Genomic DNA, 26,427 nt, shown 5'->3' with positions numbered 1-26,427 from the left:
AATAAAGTGTCGTTGGTTTAAGCTAAGTATGCGTTTATCTCAATGTTGCAAGTGAGTCAAAAGATTTCCAAATATGATTATGGTAAAGAAAGGCACCTAGCTTTTGGACAAGGCACACTTCAACATGTGACTACCTTTACCATGGCAATGTCGCACAATACGACATTTACAAGAGAAGCAGCAAAATCACTACTCGAACGTTCCTCGCACTAAACGAGTCTGGTTCAAACTATTCATGATCCATGTCACCATGAATGCATAAAAACGTATGCAAAGCATTATAGCACCAAGCCAATCCCGTAGCTACAATTGGGGTCTTGAGAAAAACACTCTAAAAAAGCTCGAAATGACGATTTCATCACAAATTCTCGACGCTAATGCTATACATACATCATAGGGGCACAATCCTAAGGATTGATCGTGTAAAGCGAACCTTAGAATGGCTACAACCCCTCCCAAATTCTAAGCGCTACTTAGAATATATAAAGTCACCCCACTAACAAGGGCAACTGAAAATCGCGAGTCACCAAAACTCCGATCAAACTACTGCACATAACGCTTGCCCTACAAGCGCCCGTTACACAATCTACCTCGTTCCAAAGCGAAAACAAAAGAAAAAAAATCAAGGATAAGAACTGTGAAAATATACCCAGAAATCATTTTCAACGCCCAGAGCTGGGCGCCGATATCTTTAACGCCCCAGCCTGGGCGCTGGATCTTTCTGCTAGCCAAATTTTGCCCAGATATAAAAACAAGAAAGAAACATCTATGAATCCTCGCATCGAACGAAGTAATAAGCCGTGCAAACCCACGCAGAAGGTGCTACACTTGTTCGAACACCTGAACGAGGCGTGATGAAGTACTCCATTGCAAAAAATAATAATGATATCCCAACACCTAGAGGAATGTTCTAAGACACGCTGTTAGGCCACACAAGCCTACGTCGCACCATAAGTTCAACCATCCCACGTTACAAGTCTAAAAAAGAGAGTAAGGCATATTGCTCTAATGCGGGCACGACCAAAGAGTATGTGTAAAAGAGGCAAAGACTACTTATCGCTCAAATTCAAAATGCAAGCCACACGACTTCTACATTAAGGATTAAAGGTAGCGAAATATTACCTACCACGGAAGGGATAACTCGCACCTACACGAGCGGAACCCCAAGGCATCTTTCTCGAAAGAACCTACAAAAATCGTACGCCAAAAGGAAGCATCCCAACATGCATACTTGGGGGCTCCAAGCTACGAAACAACCATAGCAAAATAAAAAATCTCGAAGCAAATGTTTGAACAATCGAAAGGGTACGATGTTTGAGCCCACTTCATGAATGGGCCTGAACCCTATCAAGCTTCTAAGCAAACTATTCAAAATCAGTCATTGCTCAAAAAATATGATTCAAGCAAACTGATTAATGGAACCGCACACAACGGCCATTCTATGAACGCTCGTTCGTACATACATATCATCATTCTAAGTATCGAACTTTCACGAACGCGTTCAAAAGGAAGAATATACAACAACAAGAGCGGTCAAAGTCTTACGCCTCAAGGTATATTCCTCGGGCCATATAGACTCGCCCAACTATCGCAATAACTGTACGCCTTAAGAGCAACAGTTTCTTAAAATAATCGCCCCAAAGCGACAAGCACCGTAGTCCACCAATCGGCTACGGCTTCTCAAGAAAATCATCACGTTCTAAAAACAAAGAAAAAACAAAAGAAAAGAGAATACATAGAACTTCCAAGTGAAATAAACGAATGAACAAGAGGCCAACTGTGTCATCAAAAGACCAGCCCAAACAACACTTTCAACGCCCCACCTGGGCGTGAATTATTTCAACGCCCAGGCCTGGGCGCCAAAAATGAACCCAGGCTCAAAAAAGGCCCTAACTTCTAATGGGCCCTGCCGCATCCATTCGACTCGAAAATTGCCGATTTCCTTACTGAAAGTCGCACCTCACGACCTTGTCAAGAGTAGCACACCACCGCGCAGATCGCTCGCACTTACGAGCACGATACCAAACACGATCAAAGACATTACAAAATGCGTAGGAACCTCTTTGACATGAAATGACCGTCAAGCACGAATGCTTGGTGGCTCGAAAGAAAAAAAATATATCTTAAAAAAAAAGTGTGCAAAGTTAAAACAATATTCCCAGACTACGCTGTACAAAGTCCCGTGTTTGGATAATCTCAATAGAAAAAGAACCGGTTTACGACCTCAAGACAAAGGTCGCCGTTGATACTTATACATAGTCCCCTAATCAAGGACCCAAGTAGTGGCAAAATTGAGCCGTAAAGACTAGCTCAAAACCATGAAAGATGATGACCACAAGACAATGTTCCGTCTAAGCACGTTGTCAACCCACATTCAGGTTACGACTAAATCCGAGCATCCCTCGAAAGAATTCGCTCTTGCAAGAATGAATAAAAGAAATTCTCAAAAGAAATCAAGACTTGCCCACCTCAATCGGGCAAGATCCCGCCATGAACCACGCGAGTTCCAAATCGAAAAGACGAATTCAGGGGCGTCCACCCTTAGCGGACAGGGCTCGCCCACCTTCAGCGGGCGGGGTCTGCGTCACTAGCCGCGCTGGTCCTCAGTTTTCGAAAAATAAAATCTTCAAATTCAAAATAGGCTCGCCATCTTCAGCCGGCGGGGTCTACGTCACAAACCACGTAGGTCCTTATTTTCAAAAAGCACAAACAAATTTCAAAATAGATTCGTCCACTTCTATCGGACGGGGTATCCACCCTTAGCGGACAGGTTCGCCATCTTTAGCCGGCGGGGTCTACGTCACAAACCGCGTAGGTCCTTATCTTCAAATTTCAAAAACAGATTCGTCCACTTCTATCGGACGGGTGTCCACCCTTAGCGGACAGGCTCGCCATCTTTAGCCGGCGGGGTCTGCGTCACTAACCGCGCAGGTCCTTAGTCGCTGCAGCGATAACCTTTATCGGTTTTCCCTTTTTCCAAAAATTAAAGGATCGGTTTTCCCTTTTTCCAAAAATTAAAGGATTGGTTTTCCGTTTTTCCAAAAAAGAACGATGTGATTGGTTCTCCCTTTTTTCCAAAAATTAAAGGATTGGTTTTCCGTTTTTCCAAAAAAGAACGATGTGCTAGATTTTCCTTCGTTTTACGTCCCATAAAAAAGGGGGTTTTCTCGTTTAGCTAGCCCTGAAAATGAGAATCTTTAAAAACATTTTTACCTCGTGGTTGGGCTTGGCCAGGCCCAATTACACTCTATAGCTTTGATTTCGAAAAACATCTGTAGCTACTCCCAATGACAAAGAGAGGGAGTTCCTACACCTCTTTAGATACTTCCAATGACAAAGTGAGGGAGTGTTCTATACTATCCGTTGACAAAACCCAATGACACGTGAGGGATATGTCGACATTTCAAGTGATGACCCTTAAGTCAAATGTTATCACTCGGGGGCTCGTGAGACCCTCGCAAAAACAGGTCACCATGGCTTGTGTGGCGCACTCCGTCTAGTACTTTGACCATCATCGTATTCCAAGACTCAGTCAAAGTGGGGGCTAACTGTAGACACCTACTTTTGTACCCATTCCCGAAAGGGAAGGTTCGATGATGAAAACTTAAATCTCCACTTGACAACGCATCTCCTATAAAATAACGAATCTCATTACCCCTTTTCATTTCACCCGAAACCTGCTATTTACAGAAACCTGCTATTTATGGAAACCTGCTAAAAATAGTAACTGCCGTAATGGGTAGTTGTTAAAAGTGGCAAGTCATAAAAGATAGAAACCTGTCAGAATTAGGTGTTGCACTCCAACATAAATCCTAAATGAGATAGAAATTGCGAGAGAATCCTATTCTTAATATGATTTGAAAATAAGAGTCACGTATTAATTAAAATCCTAACGAGCCTAGAGTTCGTAACGGGCCCAGACGCATCCCGTCATAAAATTGATACGCACTAAAAGACTCGATTAAGTCTCATACACCCTGGATTCTAAGAGTCCGAATCTGACAAAGAAACGGCCCAAACAGCAATTTCAACGCCCAGCCCTGGGCGTTGAAATTTCCTGGATCCTATTTTTAACGCCCAGAGCTGGGCGCCGAAATCTTTGACGCCCAGGCCTGGGCGCTGAAAATACCTGGTACGTGTTTTTTCCTAATTCCTCGTGGATTAGAGTTCTATAATTCTATCTTTCCACGAACTCTTTTCTATAAATAGGGCCTTAAGTTCGACGTGAAAAGGACACAACACACAATTCACTACTACAAAAACCTTGGTTTTTGGACGCTAGGTGCTCGACGCAAGAGTATGAGCGTTGGTGCAAATAATTAGTTTCCGCTTACTCACGACGCTTTTTATCGTCCAGTGTAATGTAGACAACATTAGGCGTCGAGAATTCACGTGCAATCCACGTGATGTTGTTTAATTAGCTATTCTGCAACTTCATCCCCTTTTTCTGTTGCCCGCAAGGTCGCAATTTCACCCTTTTTTCTGGAAAAGAAAAACCACCTCATTGAATAGCTCTCACCCACCTCTCATATCCAATCTCAGATCTACTCTCCTCTCATTGAATTTATAAGATCTTTCACGTAGCTTCCTTGTTTGTCTTCTCATGGGCTTGTATTTCTCTCTCTCATCTCTCCGAAAAAATTAAATTTCATTCTCTGAAATTGTCGATCATGTTCGGCGTGTCAATGGTTTATCATCTTCTACCTTGTCGGCCTGGTAAAGGTAACATAATTTTCCGTTGCGTTTCTTTTTTCTTCTTTTTTCAACTTTCGTTTTGTATTTTTTTGAAACATGAATTTCTAGGGTTTTTAGGTATTTGTTTGCAGTTGAATCGTGTATTTTGATTTCATTCTTCTCATATAATTGGTTTAAACGCGAGTAATTTTGTGTTCACTCTTTTAATTGGGTTTTATTTGTCTATCTTGAGTAGAAATTTTCGATTATAGCCCTAATTTGTGTTAGTTTAATTTTTTCGGAGTGGTGTTGAAATCTTTGTTTTTTGCAGCTTGGTATTATGCCATGACTAAAATGTAAAGTGTTTTGGATTTCAGCTGGGTATTCTCTCTAGTAGTTAATTTGATGTCGCATGTAATGATTATGGTGTTAATTTGTGATATAATTAGTTTCCTCTCACTGTCAAATTCTTGAACTAATAGCAATCTAGGTTATTATTGATAATTTTGGATTCAATTAATTTTACTGTGGCCTTAATTCATTCAAATTATGCCTACTTCTTACAGTGTATTTTTATTGCAGCTATGTGTTTTATTGTGATAATCGTTGCTTGTTTTCTTTTTTCTTTTATAGATAAGCTAATGACTGATTTATGGGTGGAAGTCATCCTTTTGCCTTAGATTATGTGTTTTCTAGTGTTTAAGGGCTTAATGACTTTGTCTGTTACCCTACTTATGTACAAGGAAGTCTCCTAATTGAATTCTCTTTGTACATAATTTGTTTTGAAAAGAAGGAATGATAACTAGTTAGAACATGTGTAATCATAATGCATCTAGTATTGCCTGCGAATTAAGCTATTAGCAGCTGTTATTTTTTTTCGATAAACCCCTTCACTTCTAAAGCATTTTTTACTGAAACTACAGTATCACTACTACAAAATGAGTGTTTTCTAGACGCCTTAGCCTCGACACCTGCAGCTTAGCGTTAGCCTGAGAAAAGATGAGGATTCATCGTCAACCCAACAGCCCGACTAGATGGATCAATGAAGAGAATCCGAGCATTGACCTGTGTATGTGGCAGGTGCTTAGTTGATAAAATATCTAATTTATTACACTTTACATGGAGTAGGAAAAAAATTTATACATTTAATGAGACTTAAAGCACAAAATTTTAAGAGAATCAGTTACAGAACAGTTCATTGGGAAAATCTTGTACTTGCATCACAAATAAATCATATATCAAGGTGTGGCAGGGCAGCAGCATGCCAGCAACAACACATATACGATTGAACATACATAGTTTCCAAGTCATTTGGACTTTAACATGCATAGACAATTACTACAAGACCCATCATTTACATGTTTGCACATGTCTACGTGAGGCCATAGTATAGCTACCGGCTTGGTAATTGAGTTAAGTTCATGGCTGGTATCAGGTGAAAAAGAAACTGAAAAGGTGTGAAATTGCAATATTCAGTGCATTAGGTTTTTTGATAAATGAATATTCATTTCACTATTTAGCTACACAAGTACACAACTCTTCCTCCCCAACTCCGAATAAACCAATCTGCATCTAAAAGGTAATGGAGAAAGAGTAAGAGTCAGTAAGGGAAGAAAGAACTGGAGATGAAATATAATGCAAAATTAGATCAAACAAATGCTACAACATCATGGATTTTCTAAAATCAAATTAAGATAGAATCCCAAAGTTATTTGATTTCTAACAACCATAGATTTCACATTAATTAACATCATGCCCATCCACCCCCCATTTCATCTTATCATCTTCTTCTTCTCCCAAGTTTGCTTACTATCATTCATCATTATGTCAATTGTACAGTGTGCCTGTACTTAGTGTGCAAACTCATGAAATAACTACCAAAGAACTAAAAGAGCCATTGTAAACTAGAGAGGATGATAGTGCGCTTGCATGTTCAAACCAATACTTTAATACCCTGCCCTTCTTCTTTTTTCTGTTTCCTCCTTGTTCATTTATCTTCTTAAAAACAGACTTTAATACTTACTTTTCTTTGACTAGTTCTTTCCTGTTTATTGATATCCCCTGTTTCCTATGTTCCTTTTTCCATTTTCCTCTTAATAACGTTTTTCATTTATTTACATTGAACTGATGTATTTCAGTTCTTCCTTCAGTGTCATATAACTTATAACAAATTGACCAAAAAGTTCCAGGTTTGTTTATGATGGCAGATTTGTTTTTTGATGAATTTGGCTGAAATTTTATTTCTTGGGTTTGCAATCTTTTATTGTTCAGTTTTTTTCTTATAATATTTATTCGATGAGTGAGGATACTAGTATATTGGTCAATGCTGCTTCTAAGAATTTTGATGTTTCTTTTTTTTTAATCACTGCTTGTTGGCCAAGTTCGTACAGTAAGTGCTTCAAGCTCTAGATTGTGCACAAGTCTTGGGAATGGTACACGAAAGGGTAATTATTCTAATTTCTTCTCATTGAACTCTTTTTGCATTTGATTGATTCTCTAATTTCAGTGTTCTTGTTCGACTTCTTGTTGTATTTCATATGAATGGTGTAAGCAAATCTGCTTGTTACAATTACAATTTGATAAAAAGAAAGCAGAAGATTTAGAATGGTCCAATGAACTGAAAAATAGTATAAGTAGTGTTTCTGAGTGTTCTTTGCGGTTAGGGGTTGACTTGTTTGGTTAGTGCTTCTATTTTGTTGTTGCAATTTGTTGCTCTGGTGTGCTTTTCTGCTGCTATCCAATTTGTTGTTCTGGTGCTACTTTCTGCTGCTATGCTAGCTGTTTCTGTGTCCATCGTCCTTTTTCAGATAAGTTAGGAAAAATAGCTAACATGTTTATTGTCTATGTGGTGTTTTTTCTTTGTTACTCTGTTCTTAACTTAAGCCTTATTTATAAGGTAATTGAACAGGTTAGTTTTGGTTAATTACTGTTAAGAAACAACCAAAACACACCTCTAAAGTTTATGAGCCTTGCTGATCTCGTCTTGTGTCCAGGTGATTTCAGCCCACACATAAAGTCTTCCTACACTGCACAGCAACACGTACAATGGTTAGTAGACATGGATAGGCTAATTGCCCCCAGCTAGCCAGTGCGTATCACCCTGATTGTGTCTAGTGAACATCTCCCAACATCTAGTCCATGCTATCAGGTTCCTGACGCCTAGGCCTCCACTCTTCTTTGAGCTACACACCTTATCCCAACGCAAATAACCAAGTCTATCACTGTCCCGAGACCCATGCCATTTGATAACTTCTATTAAGTTTATTAATTTAGCCTTTATCATCTAAGAGTCAAAGAAATGTAAACTATTGACTCTCGGGACTGAATACCCTGGTATAGCTGATATTGTAGTGTATTTATATGTCATAATCTAGGAAAACTTGAAACTGGTATAGCTGATACTGATTCTGACTCTACACCAGTCAAGCAATGAAAATGCGAGTTTATGAATGTTGTAATTTTATGTTGTCAGTACATAAAATCTTCTGGTATTTCATGATTTGTGTAGAAAAGAGTAAATGTGTAGGATATCTTGATCAGGGTTTTAAACAAGGGAGATTCGACCATTCGAATTTTAAACAATAGGTTTATATAATGTATTTGCAGGGCTTAATCTGGTTTATTTTTATTATTTGTAGTATGAACTATGAAGTTGATAAGTTGCATTATATCGATTCTCTCGAGTTCTTAAAAGTTTCTCAAACCGGGCTGCTATTTCCATCTCGTCCTATTTTCTCTCTAGGATTTCGGTTTTCATGTCATTTTAGGCTGGAACCTGTTTTCGTTGTTGAATTAAGTTTATGTGTTTTAGCTTCAATTAATCTACACGTTTTAGATGCAATTTGAGTATCATTAGCCAATCCAGTAGAGTTACCGTTGGTTGAATTTTTTAAGAATATCAGGGGTACGTAGTAGAAGAGTGCACCTTACTACCTTGTATGAAATGCTACTCTCAAGTCAACAGTATAACCTTGCCCAATACAGAACACTGTAGTTGTGTGAATAGCACAAAGAAATGTTGTAGGCTACATAATCTGTCATTGTAAGTCGCAATTTTTAAGAGTTACGTCCAACAATTTATGAAAACGATACCTGATAGGTTTCCTCATGGCTTGGTTTCAAGTTTCGTTAGTCCTTGATATTCCATGGTGTTATGCAGGTTGAATATAAACAACTATCATGGAGTTATACAGTTTGATTGTGCTTATGTAAGCTACTACAATGAATTAGATTATTCTTCTACAGCTATGCAGACAACTATCATGGAGTTTGTATTAGCCCTCGTCTTTTATTAGAGTTGGCATTTATTGTTTCATGGTCGTTTTGGTTGATTTCCTATGACGAGTGATTTTGATTTCCGACTCATACTTATTTCATTTTGTTTTTGTCTTTAAAGATCATCCAACGTGATAAGGAGCGACATGACAATGAAGGCAAGGACACATGAGCTTATAAGCTACTATCACCATTAGATCCTAGTTTTTCTAGGCTTTAGTTCTTTGGTTTTGTGGTACAATTTGTACTTTTGATTATTGATTATGTTTTGTAATATTTAGTTAGTAACATTTATGTACTATGGATTTTGGTTAGTAACATTATCATGGAATTTGGTTAGCAGCATTAATTATCATGTACTATTGATATATGGTTTATTAGTAACATTACCATGTACTATGTAGTTTAACGTACCATGTACTTCAATTTTTTTATAAGTTAATTTTTAATGTTACGTTGATCAAAGATGAATTATTCAAAATTCAGGTTTCATTGATCTTGTTGCTTTAATTTTAATTTTATTTGCATGTATATATAGGTAGAAAAAAATTCTTATGCAAACGAATTTGGACGCTTTTTGATGACGTGATATTGGGTACATTTAGATTTTAAATTTCCCGCCAACATATATTTTTGGACGCTTTTTGGTGTCGAGAATATTAAATAGGTAAATGTTGGGCGAAGCGGGAAGGTAGATATTCTGGACGCTAATACCAATGTTTAGACGCTTAAAAGCGTCGAGATTCTCGACGCCAAATAAAATATCTGGACAGTAAAAAGCGTCGTAAGTGCCGACGCTTACAGGCGTCGAGGAAAATCTCGACTCTCTTTTTCTCGACGCTTTTTTACAGCGTAGAGGAATAAATTCTCGACGCCTATTAGCGTCGAAAAATGGATAAAAAAGCGTCGTTAAAACGCGGGTTTTGTAGTAGTGATTATATTCTGAGTATTGACTCTAAACCCCTAAGCCTAAGCCTCACGCTGCAAAACTGATCACGCGTTCTGTCGCAATCGATCCATAAACCGAACAGAACGTATCCCGTCCCATAATTTGAGATTCGTTAAATAAAAGGAGAAATAGCAAAGTCAAAGTGGTTAGTTTTCTGAGAACCGTGACGCACCTCTCAAGGGTGCGTCGTAATGTGTCCCTTTTCCATGGTTTAATTGCTTTCCTCGCCCTTTTATGAACTGTTAAACTAACTCAAATCTGATTGTTCGATCACGCTTAATAAATATGATACTTTTGGGAAATTGGATTATCATGATAGGTCCCTTAAAACAATCTAAATCAGATAATCGCGCTCGAACTAGTACTATATGTTGCATATTATTAAAATCAACTCAGATTAGTTTAATAGTTAACGCATGTCCCTTCAATTATTTATGCTGAGCTAGTAAGGATATCCTGCCTCTGGAGTTATCGAAGAGCGAGTACTCCTCTCGGTAGTTACAGTCCCCCGAACCCTCAATCTCTACCCTGCGGGTGTACGTTGAGCGATCCCCACCACCAGGGATCACAAGGGAACCTACGGCCGTCGTGGTCAAACATAATTGCACTCCCTTTGTGTCACGATAACCGGATTTTGTCAGTTTTTCTCATTATCGTTAAAAACTGAATGGCGACTCCTATATTACTAGTCAATTGGGTGTAAACTCACAGGAAATCCAATTACACTTGATTTGACAAAAAGAAGCGTCACACCCACGAGGGACGAGGTCATGCATTAGCCTCGTGCTTTTTCGACCCCCTCACAGTTTGGACACATAAATGACTCATATTCAAAGTAAACAAAACAACAGTTGAATGTTTATTTGAATAAAATGGTCATCTATGGGTTGAATCATATAATTGATTAATAAACAAGGAAATATCTTAACATTCTAAAATTTAGAAGGTTCAAATTAAATATCTTGATTTGTGTTCCACTTATCTTTGACAGTGTTATGTGACCATATCAACAAGAACATATTCTAAAATTCCATGGTATGGATTTGTGAATGTTAATTGATTTAAGACACATGGGTCTTACTTGTTGAACATGACATGGAAATGGACTATTGTTAATGGTTCTAGACAATTATGTTCATAGGCTGAAGATGGATTTCATGACTTGACTATTTAACAAGAACTTGAGAGAATATAGCTATACTTACTCAAAGTGAAATACATGAATGCTTTGATTGGATTCATAAAAGGGTATAAAATCAACTTGGCAAGATGATTGAAACAACTAGACTGTGTCAAGATGATGTTTGCATGCACCAAGAATGCTTATCAAGATTGTTTTTATGGCATTATTACAATCAAAGCTTCACAAGAATATGTTATATCCAAATGGAAAGATCAAAATCTATTCTATTAATGATAATATATATATATATATATATATATATATATATATATATATATATATATATATATATATATATATATATATATATATATATACCCGTTGGGTTACATCAAACAAACTCAACATTAGATGGATGTCTCATTTTGAGTAATTCATAGAGACAAAGGTGTTGATTCTACCAAAACTCTAAGGACATATGGTTGTTACTCTAGATAATGTCTTTTAGGAAAATAACAAATTTCCAAAAAGGCAAATGGGATAAATATGACGTTGAAGTTCCCTCAAAAGAACTTCGAATCAAGCAACAAACAAATGTAGGATAACTAGGAGTCTTTGGAAGAGCTTCATACTTAAAAGTCTTTGGAAGAGCTTCAGGAAGACTTTGAAAGTGCTTCAAGAGGATCCTAATATTCAAAGGAATTGAGTAATGTCTTTATAGACACTAGCGTTTGATGTTCAATACCTAGGTAAATTGTAGGAATAAAATTCAACCAAGATAGATACATAGATATCTTGAGGAATAAAAACTATGAAGACTTTGGAAATGCTTCAAGAACATACGACGTAAGAGTTAAATCATATAAGGAATAAAACTCAACCAAGATAGATACATAGATATCTTCAGGAACGAAAACAATGAACACTTTGGAAGTGCTTCAAGAATATACGTCTTACAGGTAAGCTATGACGAATTATAAATTCCCAAACATGGTTTGAGGCCATTAATCCTAAAATGGTTTGAGGTCATTAAATCCTAAAATGGCTTTAGGTTATTAAGTAATATCTTCATCTTAAGAATCAAGTCATTGATTTGGTTGTTTTGCATAAAGGGTTCATGCTCATTGGATGCAAACATGTTTTAAAAATCATACAAAGATGACATTGTATACACATACAAATGAAAAGATAGATTGCTGGTTAAAGATTACAAACAATATTACGGCGTTGATAATGTTCAAAAAATTTTCACCAAGTTGAAATGCTTAAATTATTTTGGATTAATCTAGGAATCATTTCATATGGCGATATGGAAATTGGAAAACAAAACGTCTTCCTCAATTGGATCGTTGGAAGAAATTTTTTACATTACACATTACAAAAGTTTCGGATGCTAGATAAAGGAGCAAGCTTAATAAATCTATTTGTAGACTAAAGCATGCAACTGGGAATGAGGACATACTTTCCAACGAGGCTATTGAGCAATTATAGCTTTGTAAAAATATGGAACGCATTAAGGATAAGGAGTTTAGTGGGAGTTAAGTCAAAATTATTGGTCCTTTATATGAGATACATATTTCTCTATTAAATATGACATTCAAATTCTAAACAGCTAGATTTGAAGTATTTGTCAATAATTAGGACAATGGCAAAACTTAGAACATATTGGATACAAACGATCTATTCAATAGGGTCTAAAAAATTGTGTGGATTATGTAAAAGAGATTACTAAATCAAACACATATAAGAGACTCATACGAGACTCTCAACCCATATGTATAAATCTAAGTAATAAATGTTGTAACTAAGGGAAAAGCTGCACTGTTATTACCAAAGTTAAACATGAAGGACTTGAAAAGGAACCTTCACCTTATATCACATGGAAATTCCAAGATTTTAGCAAGGTTCAGTGCCTCGTGAAACTGAATGAGCTAAAAGTTACATGGATAAATTTTAAATTGTGAATGGTTCTACGATAAAATCTGATAATAAAGTGTGATATATATATCGATCGCCAAGATAACTCGTAAGTGGTGGATCATGAGGAGTTTGTACCAATCTCTCTTTTGATCTAAATCAAAGATCATTGGAATAATATCAAGAACATCCAACACATTTGGACATATAGGATGAGCACTTGATAAGTAGAAATGAAGATGAGGTAAGTTTTGATGCTACATGCATAGCCTAAGAAAAAGTTGGATCTCATTGTTAGGTAAACCACAACATGCACGGGCAATTAGGCGTCATGATTAAAGAGTGGTAACATATGTTCAAACCATATGTGATGCATGGGAAACTGCATTAATGATTAGTTTTCAAGTTCTCGTTTGAAAGATGAATCTCCCACATCTCTGTGAACTAGTTGGAGTAAATCCAAAGGGAAACATCATTTGCAATTACATTATTGAAATGAACTCATTGGTGCTTAAGAAGAAATAAAAGGGAATTCTTTATTGACAAGAGGTAGTTTTGTCAACTCTCGAGTGTTTATTTTCTTCCATTTTTATCATTGTTCCATCCTCATTGTGCATTTTCTAGCTTATTTTGCTTAATTTGGATAATTGTTATAGTTGTAGATCATTTGTAAATTTTAGTTAATTTTGTCATTTTTCTAGGATTTGGTACTTCTCCTTGTGTTTAATGTTGTAGGTTCGCACTTTGAATGTGTCATGCACAAAACATGGAAGAGTACAACGAAACAAAATAAAGCACTTTGGAAGAGTTTTGAAAGGCTTGTGCATAACCGTCAAACTAAAACGATCATAACTTTATTTTCTACTAAACATTTTCATTGGATTCAAGTTGGATATAATTAAAAGGCTATTCCAAAATCTTTTCAACGAGTGATCACACGCCTTATTTGGACAAGAAACGAAGTGGTTATGGTCGTTTGAAGCGGGCAATGTAAAAAACTCCGCGCGCCTCATCCTGACCGCGACAGCTCCATCCCGGCCATGAAGGCTGCCGCGGCTCCGACATTTTCCATCCCGGTCGGGATCTAGCTACTAGAACATTCTTCCTTTTCGCCCATTTTACCAGTTGCAGTCGCGTTCGTCTCAGCCCCACCGCGACCACTGTTCTGCTAAAATTCTTATTTTGACGGAGATTACTCTGTTTCTTGGTATATATACTCATTGTACGACATTTTCAAGGGGAGAACATGTATTAGTTAGTTTTTAGCTTAGGTTTGGGGTTTTAGAGAGATAAACACTCATTTTCTAGATAGATAAAGTGAGAGAAACTTGTTTAAGGCTTGGATTTTGAAGAATCTAAGAAGGAAACTTGAAGATTTGGAGACGCCTTGCAATATCAATGAGAATTTCTTACTCTATCTCTTGTTTTATTGTTTAATTGACTTGTTTTTGTATTATTTCACTTTAAATTACTTGTTTGTCATAGATTAGTAATGTTTTCATGTTATTAGTTGTAATATCTTTGTTCTTGGTATTTAGAATGATTTGTGAGTAGTTGTTTTACTTAGAAATGTGTTTAAGCCATTGATGAACCTATAAATTGAACACGGGGTTTTCACTTGGGATGAGGTTTGCTTGAAACTAAAGTTAGGCTTCCTAATAAAGAGAAAATTCTTAGGAAGTTTGGTAGTAACTGGAAATGGCATTGTAATTTTGACTTCTCCCCCGAAATTCCCTTTTGATTAGTATTGTTACAAGTCCTTTTCCTAATCAACTGGTTGATTGATTTAGTATTTCATGAATGCTTGTGTGATTATCCATCATAAATGCATTATTTAGGTACCCTAAATGAAGGATTCGAAGATGAAGTTAAGGGGTTGCCTCAAATCGATCATTAGGCTTGGAGGACCATAAAAAATTGGGATTACATAGTCTAGGGGACATTCTTTGATTGTTTATGTTCATCATGTCTATGGATATTCTTAGTTACATGCCTTAGCCATGAAAATAGGTCTTTGGTTGGAAACTAGGCCAATCTAACTAGCTTGAAAGAGTAGTTAGAGTACCCTAAATGAACGATTTCCCCTCAATTGATCTCCTTCGTTTCTTTCTCATTTTGATCGCTTGGTTTGTGAATTATTTGTTTGGTGGATACCCTTTCCCATGGTCCTTTTGAATTATTATTTGTTTTACCCCAAAAGTTACCAACCCAAAAAGAGACTTGGGCTAGCTTATGATAGCCAATATTTCAACAGTGCTCCCCTTAGTCCCTTTTGATCGACCCTTGCTTGCCCTTTCTACCCATTAGAGAGACAAGTTAGGTTTTTTTTTGTAGGCTTGACGATAACCCTACCATTTATATTAGAAAGTTCTTTAATGAACTCAGGTAGATCACATAGTTGCTGTCTGGATAGTTCTTTATTTTAATATATGAGAATCATTCTAAAAGTAGTGGAAGACTAGATCTTTTCATCTTATATCGAAAGGATTTCGATAGAAAGATACTAAGAGTAGCAAAATATGATAACTAAACCTCTACAACACATAAATACAACACTCATATGCAGAAATGGAATAAAGGTTAAATTCAATGAGTATTTTAAGTATTGGGGTGAAAGGCCCACATCTGTAAAGCATTGAATGTTTTAATTTTGGGTTAGAGACCCACAAATTGGAAAGCATTTGGTTTAAAAATTCATCCTCTATGAATTAATTTTCATAGTTCATTCAATCATGGTTTAGTATTAAATGAAGAAATGCAAGTGATTCATAATCATTCAAATAGCATATCAAGATTGGAGTCTTTGATAAAGAAACACCAAAATAAATGAACATGAATATTGAATCACAAAATGATCCCTAATCCAGGTCATTAAACGATTGGACGAACACTAACTTAAAAAGATTATATTGCAAGTTGATTTATAGTTATGTTTCTTGAACTAGATGAGACTTGGATGTCAGAAATCATTTGATTAGATACTTACTGGAATTCATATCGGATTTACCATGAGAACACATTAAGAGATTGAAGTTATGTGATAAGTCGTTTTCATTAATGGTGATTGGAACCTATTCCTCAAAACATGAGTAATTATTTGTTTGAGAATTAGTTCATTTTGATGCTTGCTAAACGTTGCACCGTAAAAGAAGACTATAAAAGCAGTATTCAAGCTAGCTATGAATCAAAGTAAGTTGTTCATAAGTTACAAGAAGGAATTGTCCTCCTATCTTTGATAGGATGTGGTATTGTTGTTTTACAAGGCCTCTCGAAGAGTTAGATACTGGGAAAATGCATGGCCATTCTCAGATTGGTTAAGGCTTAACAATATGTAAATGTTTAACAATTAAACTCATTAATTCGAGAAACACTTTGACCTAATAAGGATGGCTTGGATCTTACCTTATGTTAAGTAAGTAACACTAAGAGACAAAGGAATGGGAATGCACACTTGTCTAAAGGCCAAGTGGAACACTAAAGGAAATATGCCCTTCAGCATAGGTGAATTAGTCTAATACCAAGGTTCATATTAATTACAGAATAATTAATTCGGTAAGATTAAGTGATCGTATCAGCTAGCTAGAGCAATGTATCCGATTAGTGAGTTTCTAATCCTTATTAGGCTCACAACTTACTCTTGACTAAACCTACATGGTCGCACCAATGGTATATAACGGATTGCCGAATTAAATGTTTGGAAATTCATTTAATGGCTAATCGGGAATTTAGCTCGGAAAACATAAATATACGATAAGTCGTTGGATCGTAATTGTATATGGTGTTGCATATATTCGTAGGTCGGGCCGTAAGGCCGTAGACGCAAAAACGAGAAGGGGCAAGCAATGCCGCGACCCACTAGCCAATCACGCAAGCGCACAAGGCTTGTAGGTGAAGCAGCGAGCGCACAAAGGCAGCAGGCCCAAGGCCACGCTAAGCGCGCGCAGAGAAAGCACAAGGCAGCAACAACACACTTCACAGCCGGGCTATGGCCCAGCTGCTGTAAGCGCGGCAGGGCTGCAGTGTTGTGCGAGTGGACGACCAAAGGCTTAGAGATTGGTTCTCTCTTCATTGCTTCTCAGGTGTTAATTAAAACTAAAACCTAGTGTTTTCATACTACAAAGCATACAAAAACCATGGAGCACCAATTACCCTAATTCTATGTGTACCTCTTAGAGTGACAAATCCCGAAAAGCCAAGTACCTTAAGAAAGTTATAAAATAATAGAATCAAGGCGGATCCAAAAGTGCTGGTGGACTATTGTAGAGGAACTACACATGTAATTCTTATTCGTGTTTGTGAGAGTAGTGGGATTAAACGCATCGAATGTATGTTTCATTTAATTCATACTTTTACATTTGATTATGGATTCAGAATTATTCTACCGCTTTGTGAATTAAATTAGCATTAAACTCAACAATATTTGGTATAAATATAAGATAGTTTAATAAAGTACTTCGTAGTACTCTTTTTGTTTCATAATGTAGACGCCTACATTTGTCCCTAGGCCCGAAGCGGTATGTTCGATGATGAAACTATAACCCGCTCGCCAACAAAGCACTCTGATTATCTAAAGAACCACCCTCGAATAACTGAAGAGACCATCCGGAGCAGAACCTGTTAAATATAGTAACTTCGATAAAAAGAAAGCTTCCTAAAATAGGATGAAAACATACTTAGTTGCATTCGCATCCCGATACGGCTTAATATGTGGTTGCATCGATAGAAAGATAGAATATGATTGCCCGTTTAACAAATGATACGTCCTTACGAAGTCAAAGTCCATCTTATAAATTATAATTTCGATCATGCATATCACATGATTGTATAGGGCTTGGAATAATATTTCCATGGACTTATCATAAGAACAAATTCGATTTAAAATGAATAAATTATAAGGCTTTTACTTGGACTTCGCCAAAACGAACCGACCTCCACTCTTTGGGCCATAACTCGAGATTTATGGAGCCAATTGATACCCGACCAAAGGCATTGGAAAACTGGATTCCGTAGATTTCCAACAAGATATTATTTGCAAGAATCCGAGTTTGTATGAAGAAGTTATGAGTTGTTAAAGATCGAGTTTTCTGGAAATCCGCAAATCTGTCTGCGGTGGAAATTTCCAGCGCTTGGATCAGAAGCGCTTTTATTTTCTAGCGCTTCATATGTTAGCGCCACTTTTTTTTGGCGCTTGATTTTGACTCTCACTGAAACTGAAACTCTTACAACTCTATCTTATGCGCGCTATACATTTCTAGCGCTGCAATGGCATGCGCTGGAAATTTCCAACGCTCACTTGGCAAGCGCTACTTTTTTCTGACGCATCCATATATATCTTATTTTTACTACCTACACTATAAATGCAACCCTTATGCGCCCCGATTTCAATCATCAATTCAGTCTCACTCCTCTGATATTCTGAATTCTCTCCTCCCCCTCTGGTATACTAAAATTCTGTTGACGTCCCGCCTCGTGTTCGTAATAATTCTGCCGTATTAACTCTTATTAAGCAGAGCTCTGTCCGTGCAAGCATTCAAGACATCCAAATAACTACCGAATTTCTAGCCAATTCATAAGCCAAAACCAAGTAATCTAAAAGGAAACTCTGCCGGAATTGAAGGAAGGATCAAGATCTGAAAAGTTAGTATAAAGGTTGTTCGAAAGCTAAAAGGAGGCTCTACTGAGGCGAGTGGTAAGTTTTTCTAAGAACCGCAGTATAGCCTACGCTATTCTATAACCCGAATCTACATTTTATAGCTTTCATCACCATATAAATCTGTTCACTTTAATCTGCTATATTACTCACGCCTAAATTAGATAATTCTTGGACAAACCGGTTTATTGTTAAGCACCTTGAATTAAGCTAAATCATTATCTTGACATTTGTTTAGTGAATGTTTGTGCATTAAAATAGATTCAGAGTAGTAATGTAGCATAACACTTTTCCATTGTCGTCACATTGAACTAGTAAGGACCCTCGCGTGGGCTAATGCTGGAAACTCCCCGTATTAGTAACGTCCCCCGAATTCTCAATCTCTGCTCCGCTGGATGTACGTTAAGGGATCTCCACATCAGGGATCACAAAGGAACCTATGGCTGTTGTGAGTCAAATACGTTTGCACTCAAGGCATATCACGATAACCAGATTTTGTCAGTTTTCTTAAACTGAATGGCGACTCCTATAGACTAGTAAAAAGAGGCTAACGCCCACAGTTAGTTCCTATTTACTTAACATGCTTGCCACATCTAGAGGGGAAAAGTCGTGCGGGCCGTATACTCTTTTAGAGGCGACCCGTCGTGTTTTTCGACCCCCTCACAGTGGCGACTCCACTGGGGACAATATTGAAATAATTTGGGCAGGTATTGCGTCGGTGAGGAAGTCGTATAGCCGAAATCGAACGCTACGCCACAATTATTTCCTTATTAAGTTGGGACAACCTGAAGTATTCAATGTGACGAATGATCGCGACAGAACCGCGTACCGAATCTCGACTTCCTTGGCACGTTTCATCTCGGATGTCCAGACTAAGGACACCTAGCAACCCGGGGGTGCATCACGCGCTTCAGATGTTATCCACTCGATGCATTCGCAATGTAGAACATCCACCGAAATCAAATTGTTGATCTCCTAGGTCCATTCACGGTATATGCCACTCCAGCATGTACCGGATGGGCCTTGATAAAATTCGTCATGAACCTGGCTATTCTGACAAGGGCCTATTAGAGGATGTGCGATAGGTTTGGTACACTTTGACACCCAAGCCTATTGAACCTTAGTGACTAGCATAAAATAAATGCGCATCGTACTTGAAGTCAGGCTTGTGGTTAGTTTGATGTAGATTCTTATGTGCTATGTGAAACTAATCAACCAGACACTGAGTTATAACGACAACAATGCTTTCAAAATTCCAAAAAACGCTTCAAAGCGTCTAAATAATGATAAAGCTACGAATCAATATAAAAATTACGTAACCAGGAGCAAAGCGCACGAATAAACCAGTGCGGCCCTGGCTAGCGTTAGAAAATTCCAGCGCACTTCTCTGAAGCGCTAGAAAATTCTAACGCCTGCGACGAGGAAATAAATAAGCAATAATGGCCAGCGCCTGAAACTTCTACGCTGACCAGGCATGCGCTGGAAAATTCCAGGGCTGCATAAGTGTGCGCTACTTTTATTCCACTGCACGCCTGCTTGTTCCTCGCATTTAAGCCTACAAATTAGAACTTGAAAGTTAAGAAGTCTAGTCTCTGTGCAACTAATTCGAAAGACCAAAATACGCATCTGCATTAGCATTAAGTAGGTCTGGCTGACAATACCCATCACGCAGCGCATATTCAAAATTGTGCCGAAGGTATTCTCACGGAATTAAGCCTCATTAAGTCAAAATTAACAAAAATCCACATTAGCTTTTACCAACCAAGCCCAAAGGCCAGTACGCGCAAATTACATCCCTTTGCGTCGGAATGCTGAACGTTTGAGTGCGCGAACGCTCAAACGAAGGGCTCAGTTTAGTAAAATTCAGACTACAGAACAAAATTGCCTAAAAAAGACCAACCGCACAAAAGGGCATGCAAGCGCTAGAAAATAGCATCGCACCATAGGCAAGCGCTAGAAATTTTCCAACGCTGCACATCCCAGCGCTGGAAATTTCCGGCGCCCACTGATTCAGTCATCGACAACTTTCACGGACGCCTGGCTTAAAATAAAAAATGATTCGTAAAGTAGTTATTAGTCCTCTAATAAGACTAATGTCATGCATAACACCATGAACCTTTGACGTTCACTAAAAGCAAAAGTTTCTAAAAAACAAACAAAAGAGTTTGTTTTCTAAAATCAGTTAATAAAGTTGGATTTATAACAAATTGCTCGTTGTAACCGCTTAATTATATTCGAGGCAAAGGATGATTCAAGTCGAGTCAAAAACCTAACCGAGTCTGTCACCATTTATGTAAGTCTTCCCTTGAGTCCATCATTCGCCTAGTCCAAACCAAAATTATTTCCTAAGAGTCTAAATCAAGTTAAGATCTACCCTTAGAGTCATCATCCATCTAGAATTACCTTCCATAGAGTCTTCACACACTTAGAGTCCTTCCCCTAGAATCCACTTACATCTAGGATAGTTCCCTCAATCCCCATCTCGTAACTTAAAGTGCAACCCGTATAACCAAAAGTAAAAACACTAAAACGGTCATAAAAAGAGTTTTACAAAGAACTGTGAGGTCTATAACCTATCAATCCGTAAGTCTAACCTTTGTCAATCATCCACAGTCAGTGTCAGCCCAAAACAATTAGCAGATCAAAAGTTACAGCTGTTGTAGTCCAGCAGTGTCATAAAAATCCGTTTATGTATTATGAGTCGAACCCACGTCAAACCTTTGAGTCTGAGTCGTCCGAAATAGCGTTCTAAGATATTCCAAATAATTAGTACGTTGTTATAGATGTCATTCACCATCTAAAAGGATTATTAAGTCAGTCCATACCATGAAATTAACAAATTAATACCCTTAATTTTAAGCGATTATTTTAATCAAGAAGCAGGAGATCATATCCAACTTTTCAAATCTAAATTCTTTCTGGTTTTCAAAAAAAATTCATTAATCCTTCTCTAAGGGTCCTAACTAATTCGAACATAATTTAAGGAACGGTCGCTCGGCAACACAAACTCCAATCAGTCAGGGAAGTCTTCGTTAAATCCGGTCTCTTTTGTAATCTGAACATGAATACCATCCAAGAGCAAATTCATCTAATAATGATTACTTTTGAAGAGCTTACTTCTCGCCTTATCACCTTAGAAGAAACACACAAGCAAATTCATCAATATGAGCACGGTCCAAGTGATCATCAGAATTGCCTAATCTACCGAATAGGTTACAACACTTCGAGCACCCTACTCCCGACATAGTTGACCGCCAAAAGGTAAATGAACTAACTTCTTTAATGAGACAAAGTTCCCTCTTCCAAAAACCGAAGACAGTTAATGAATTCGCTTGTCAGCCGAAAAGGGTTAAAAGATGGATTAGAGACATAAAATTCACTCTGGTTGGCAAGCCGTACAGAAAAATGCTTGCTAAACTCACAACTCGAGGAATACTATGTCCAATAGGTCCCACCCCAGACCCTCCTGTTAAAGGAAACTATTGGGATCCTAGCTCATATTGTGAGTGTCATCAGGGAAAAAGCCATCTTATCCAACAGTGTTGGCACCTAAAGAATGCAATACAAGATTTAATTGAGGATGGGGTCTTGACCCTTCCCATGTAAGATATGAAGTTGAGAGCCTTATACTCCAATTAAGATTAAACATTCACCTTCATTGTTTAAAACTTAATCGACTTCTAATAGCATTCCTTTAGCACCAAACAACATTTGGGACAACTATGGCATACTTACCTTCTACCATATCGAACATTCCACCACCAGAATGTTCAGAGTGGCGGACTAATAAACAAATATCTCTTGGACTGGAAACGCCAAGCTACAAACTAGACTGTTGGCTACACTAAAGACTAAAGATTATCCAGAGCTCGAAGATGCGGACTCAATGTTGAAAGAAGCTCAGACTCAGAATATAGCACTAAAAACTAATTCTATGTCATACTCCCTTCCATTTTGGTTCCTAAAATAGAATAAGAGGCTAAATTGCTGCCAAGCCTTCTTATCATGTAATTTTATCCAAAGCTCAATAAAATTTCTCTTTAAAAGTACATCCTTGATTGTCTTACTATAACAGTTTTAAAAGCAATGAACAAACACAAAGGCAAATTATTTGATGCACGAAACAAATGGAAGAAACTTATTATGCGCTTTACATAAAAGAGTTCGCAAACATATCAATCACCTGGGCCCAACATAACCCATTAACTTCAATAAAAAAAGGATCCATCTCAGGACCAACAACTGGGGGCCCATTCAGTCTACCTTAACTATTTCTGAAAGATATAATTCACCAACACAAGAGGCAACTTGCAACCTTTGAAAATATCCTTTCCTGGACCAGGAAACAATGAACCAATTTATTTTTAGCCATGTTGAACCTCATCTGAAGGAGCCATTTTATTCAACCTGCACTAATCCGGACCTGGGGATGGGAATGCACCATGACAATAATATGGACAGTAACAAGGAACTAATCAAGTAAAAAGGACTACACATCAAAGACCATTTCGAAAAGAAAGAATCCAAGAATGTTACGAAGCAACCGGTCAAGTCAAAAGTCCTTTAACTAAAATGTGAAGAATAAACAACGATGAAGTCCAACCAAGACCAAACAAGGTTAAACACTAAGTCCAGTTGTCAATTTAACTAAGGGTACAATGGGGAATTTTTGAGCCTAAACCTTTATTTTCCACCCGAACACTAACCACGTTACAACCCTGGAAAATCCCTCCGTAAGGTGAAGTAAAAATACCTAAGTCTTTCTTAAATCGCAAAAAAGAAGAGAAATCCCCACTCGGGAATACCTAACAATAGAGCACCAATTACTCGACAGTAAGTAGTTAATCAAATTTGCAAATTAACTAGAAAAACATGAAAATAAACCGAATCATGTGAAAAACACGCGTACCAACCGCCTGTCGCTAGAATTTACAAGCGCTTCCCATGTAAGCACTAATAAATTATAGCGCGTGCAAGCTATGCACTAGATTTTTCCAACGCCTGTGGTTAAGTGTTTCGAATTTTTCCTGAACTTTTACAGAAAAAGCCAAACACTTGGGGGGGGGGGGGAGGGGTACATCCATACACAATCCGATTTTTTTATGCATAACAAAATGAATACTCATAATCAAAAACCAGAACTACGTAAGGCTTGATTCCAACCTGGATACGCATGCAACCCCTAAAGTGTAGGGGTATACAGTTAAATACATATTAACGCAACGGAATAATCCCCAAAGCCAGGAACCATGTATAAAGTACAGATTAAGCAAACTTACATTCATAGCGTGTTTTCTCTAGTTCAACGAATCACGAACACGAACAAGAACTCCAAATGTCGTTCCTCTAATTGGTTCACCGACGTGTCACGTTCTGACTATTTTGCCTAGTCCCTTGGCCTAGTCACGCACCGTGCGCCACTCTCCAAGCCTCGATTCTTAGACGAGTCAGGCTCCCCAATGATGGCACAAATCCTAGTTCCTAAGTTTACCTCGTAGCACGACTCCTTTGTGCTAGAGATAGCAACAATTAGCTATGCACTCACCCTAGGGGCCTAGCTAGTTGATTACGATGCCCCACGGTCGTAGCACAATGAACACACAAGCTTGTCCCTCACTTGTATGCCCACACACTCGATTGACACTCTAAGTTCCTTGGGTTTCCTTACTACTCTTTAAGTGTAGAAGGAAGGTTGAGTTGGAAGAGAACACAACTGTTTTTGGAATGCTTTCTTGTATTGAACTCTCAACTTGAATGTACAAATGAGCCTTGGTGCCTATTTATAGGCTACCATCCCCTAAGTCTAGAATATTCACACTCTAGAATATTCTATACAATTCCTACAAGGAAATGCCTACAAGTTTCTAGAACGTTCCCACCTCCAAGGGAACTTCCTATACAAGGAGCTACTTAGACCTATCTAGATACTTATAAAAATATACAAGATAGTTCTAGAATATACCTATCTAGACCCTTCAAGATCCACCCATGCTAGAATGCTCAAGAACACCGTAGAACATTCTAGAAGTTTCCTGGCATATCCGCTACTGGTCTGCTGCATGCCGGCCTTTATGGGCCTGATCAGGAAAACCTGGTCCACCCATCATCTTCATTGGCCTAAAACTGGTAAGACCCCCAAATTTCAGCCCAAACGGTTATCGTTTGGCCTACCAAATGGCCCATGCGATGGTGACAGAGACGACCCGTGACATTCTCCCCCACTTAAACTCTTGACGCCCTCGTCAAGACGCCTTGTTGCTCGTGCCCGCAGACACGAGAAACGAGGCATCTCAAGTCAGACCAGTCGCAGGAACGAGAAACGAGGCATCTTAACGAGGGCGTCAAGAATTTGAGTGGCAGAGAATGTCACAAGTCGTCTCTCTCATCATCGCATGGCTATTTGATGGGCCATACGATATCCGTTTGGGATGAAACTTGGGGGTCCCACCATTTTTGGGCCAATGAAGATGATGGTTGGGCCAGATTTTCCAGATCAGGCTCAAAAAGGCCCGCATGCAGCAGAACAGTAACGAATGGGCCAGGAAGCTTCAAGAATGTTCTACCGTGTTCTTGAGCATTCTAGCATAGGTGGAGCTTCAAGGTTCTAGATAGGTATATTCTAGAACTATCTTGTATATTTGTTTAAGTATCTAGAAGGGTCTAGGTACCTCTTTGTATAGGAAGTTCCCTTGTAGGTGGGAATGTTCTAGAAACTTGTAGGCATTTTCTTGTAGGAATTGTATAGAATATTCTAGAGTGTGAATATTCTAGACTTAGGGGGTGGTGGCCTATAAATAGGCACCAAGGCTCATTTGTACATTCAAGTTGAGAGTTCAATACAAGAAAGTATTCCAAAAACACTTGTGTTCTCTTCCAACTCAACCTTCCTTCTACACTTAGAGAGTAGTAAGGAAATCCAAGACACTTAGAGCGTCAATCGAGTGTGTGGGCATACAAGTGAAGGACAAGCTTGTTTGTTCATTGTTCCACGACCGAGGGGAGTCGTAATCAGCTAGCTAGGCACTAAGGGTGAGTACATAGCTAATCGTTGCTATCTCTAGCACAAAGGAGTCGTGCTACGAGGTAAACTTAGGCACTAGGATTCGTGCTATCGTTGGGGAAGCCTGACTCGTCTAAGCAAAAGGCTTGGAGAGTGGCGCACGGTGCGTGACTAGGCCAAGGGAATTGGAAATATAGTCAGCACGTGACACGTGGTATCATTAATGTGGTTGCTGATGCTCTCAGGCATGAGCAACAAGGAGTATAAGCCGGGCAAAATTAATGTTGTTGCTGATGCTCTCAGCCGGAAGGCTATGCTCGCTAGCGCAAGCAGTGCTGCTAGCAACCTTTTTGATCGGATCAAGGAGGGGACTTCTCAAGACCCCTTGGCCAAGGGACTCATGGAGATGGCCAAGGAGGGGAAGACTAGACGGTTCTGGGTAGAGGATGGGGTGCTCTACACCATCGGTCGTCGCATCTATGTGCCTAAGTGGGATAACCTTAGGCGGGACATCATGTAGGAGTGCCATGATTCGTTGTGGGCTGGACATCCGGGGATGAAGCGTACCCTTGCACTCTTGGAGGTGGACTATTATTGGCCTCATATGCAGGACGATATCGAGGCTTATGTGAAGACTTGTCTTGTGTGCCAACAAGACAAGGTAGAGCAACGTGTGCCGCCAGGTCTATTGCAGCCTTTGCCGATCCCGGAAAGGCCATGGGAAAGTGTATCGATGGATTTCATATCGGCCTTGCCCAAGTCAGAGGGGTGTGGTTCTATCATGGTGGTGGTCGACCGCTTTTCGAAGTACGGGACATTCACACCTGCCCCACGAGATT

At 38.5% G+C, this 26,427-nt stretch overlaps 1 long non-coding RNA gene across 1 annotated transcript; it reads left to right on the top strand.

Moving 5' to 3' along the window:
- The first annotated feature begins 4,672 nt into the window (after positions 1 to 4,672).
- Positions 4,673 to 9,286, top strand: LOC130459153 (uncharacterized). Its single transcript, XR_008924036.1, has 3 exons — positions 4,673 to 4,722; positions 7,056 to 7,118; positions 9,071 to 9,286. It is a non-coding gene; the product is annotated as an uncharacterized lncRNA (long non-coding RNA).
- Positions 9,287 to 26,427: the final 17,141 nt, after the last annotated feature.

Source organism: Spinacia oleracea, chromosome 6, assembly GCF_020520425.1.
Source record: "Spinacia oleracea cultivar Varoflay chromosome 6, BTI_SOV_V1, whole genome shotgun sequence".
NCBI lineage: Eukaryota > Viridiplantae > Streptophyta > Magnoliopsida > Caryophyllales > Amaranthaceae > Spinacia > Spinacia oleracea.
Note: the sequence above shows the minus strand (reverse complement) of the source record. Positions and strands in the feature narration are given on the sequence as shown.